This window comes from Borostomias antarcticus (genome assembly GCF_949987555.1).
Source record: "Borostomias antarcticus genome assembly, chromosome: 12".
In the NCBI taxonomy this organism is placed as follows: Eukaryota; Metazoa; Chordata; class Actinopteri; order Stomiiformes; family Stomiidae; genus Borostomias; species Borostomias antarcticus.
In genome coordinates, this window is record NC_140245.1 from 1,829,738 (window position 1) to 1,832,237 (window position 2,500).

The following is a 2,500-nucleotide window of genomic DNA, read 5'->3' on the forward strand; positions in this document are numbered from 1 at the left end:
ACGCACACACACACACACACACACACACACACACACACACACACACACACACACACACACATCAAAAAGACTGCTTGCTCTTTGTTTGGACGGATGCAGATCAAATTCCTGTCGACATGTCGATAACTTTCACATCTGATAAGAACCGGGCATATTCAATTCAGACTTTTATTCCAGACTCACTTGAAAGAGGTCCATATAAAACATTAACAAGGTTAATATTCAAACATTAGTGTGAAGGATAGACCACAGAGCCAAAGGGAGGCATATTGTTGGGAGAATGAATGAGGCTATTAGGCTACATTACATTAGAGTGCGCAAACAATTGGAATGAAATACATGATAGTTATATTATATTATAGTATATTATAGTGGGCAGGGGGTTACGCCCTTTCTGACTACGTCACTTCCGGATCCAGTAGGGACGAGCAGCAGGGTCCCGAGCTAGCTGAGCTAACGTTAGCTAGCCATCAATGACAGACGACTGTCAATACAAATGACTCAGAAGACCCATGTCAAGGCTAGAGAAGGTTCTTCCAGGTTGTGTGCTGTTTTCTTGTATAGGTAGGAACACATCCCCTGGTCTGCAAATCCTTTTTAAATCGGTGAGTTGTCCGGCTGATTGATGTTTTGACACATAGCTATCTCTTAGCATTGATGTCTCTAGCTAGCTAGCCTAGCTAACGTTATTGTACTGAGTATAGCTAGCTTTGCCGTTACAGGAAAAAAAACGATTATGTTTGCGTCCTAGCCACTAGCCAGCCTATTATGGGATGTGACATATAGTCTTAATTAACTAGCTTAGCCAGCTGAATTAACGTTTGCTAGTTAGCCACCTATATAGATGGTTAGCTCTATGTAGCCTAACGTTATATTATATTTTCCGGTTGATTTGAAAATGATAGTAGTCAGCCACATGCTAACGTTATCAGTAGCTATGCTGCTAGCATTTATAAACTAGCATTAGCTTGAGTCGGGGAATCTGACTCTCCCATCACGTAATGCGGTGCTGCTAGCTAGCTAGCATCTTTGTTACCCGGCTAGACAGCCTAGCTGCCTGCACAGTGAGTACCAATGAACATCGCTCACGACGTGGTCGTGCTGTGTTTTATTTTGATGGCAGTTTGTAGCCAACACTGGTACATCACTCAAAAACCAACACCACTCAATGTGTTGATGGGATAGCTACAGTAGCTTGCTAGCTGAAAACAAGACGTCCACATAGCCGCTTGTAACCATCTAGCTAGATGATAGGGTTAGGGTGAGCTCTCTAGATGATAGGGTTAGGGTGAGCTCTCTAGATGATAGGGTTAGGGTGAGCTCTCTAGATGATAGGGCTAGGGTGAGCTCTCTAGATGATAGGGTTAGGGTGAGCTCTCTAGATGATAGGGCTAGGGTGAGCTCTCTAGATGATAGGGTTAGGGTGAGCTCTCTAGATGATAGGGTTAGGGTGAGCTCTCTAGATGATAGGGTTAGGGTGAGCTCTCTAGATGATAGGGTTAGGGTGAGCTCTCTAGATGATAGGGTTAGGGTGAGCTCTCTAGATGATGGGGTTAGGGTGAGCTCTCTAGATGATAGGGCTAGGGTGAGCTCTCTAGATGATAGGGTTAGGGTGAGCTCTCTAGATGATAGGGTTAGGGTGAGCTCTCTAGATGATAGGGTTAGGGTGAGCTCTCTAGATGATAGGGTTAGGGTGAGCTCTCTAGATGATAGGGTTAGGGTGAGCTCTCTAGATGATAGGGTGAGGGTGAGCTCTCTAGATGATGGGGTTAGGGTGAGCTTTCTAGATGATAGGGTTAGGGTGGGCTCTCTAGATGATAGGGTTAGGGTGAGCTCTCTAGATGATAGGGTTAGGGTGAGCTTTCTAGATGATAGGGTTAGGGTGAGCTCTCTAGATGATAGGGTTAGGGTGAGCTCTCTAGATGATAGGGCTAGGGTGAGCTCTCTAGATGATAGGGTTAGGGTGAGCTCTCTAGATGATAGGGCTAGGGTGAGCTCTCTAGATGATAGGGTTAGGGTGAGCTCTCTAGATGATAGGGTTAGGGTGAGCTCTCTAGATGATAGGGTTAGGGTGAGCTCTCTAGATGATAGGGTTAGGGTGAGCTCTCTAGATGATGGGGTTAGGGTGAGCTCTCTAGATGATAGGGTTAGGGTGAGCTCTCTAGATGATAGGGTTAGGGTGAGCTCTCTAGATGATGGGGCTAGGGTGAGCTCTCTAGATGATAGGGTTAGGGTGAGCTCTCTAGATGATAGGGTTAGGGTGAGCTCTCTAGATGATAGGGTTAGGGTGAGCTCTCTAGATGATAGGGTTAGGGTGAGCTCTCTAGATGATGGGGCTAGGGTGAGCTCTCTAGATGATAGGGTTAGGGTGAGCTCTCTAGATGATGGGGCTAGGGTGAGCTCTCTAGATGATAGGGTTAGGGTGAGCTCTCTAGATGATGGGGTTAGGGTGAGCTCTCTAGATGATGGGGTTAGGGTGAGCTCTAGATGATAGGGTTAG

The 2,500-nt window shown here is 46.0% G+C and overlaps 1 protein-coding gene across 1 annotated transcript in view; it reads left to right on the forward strand.

Moving 5' to 3' along the window:
* The first annotated feature begins 471 nt into the window (after positions 1-471).
* LOC311316562 (alpha/beta hydrolase domain-containing protein 17A-like) overlaps positions 472-2,500 on the forward strand; it is a 6,321-nt gene continuing 4,292 nt past the window's right edge. The window contains exon 1 of the mRNA XM_084447441.1: positions 472-605. The gene's annotated coding sequence lies outside the window, so the exon portion shown is untranslated. The remainder of the gene's footprint in view (positions 606-2,500) is intronic.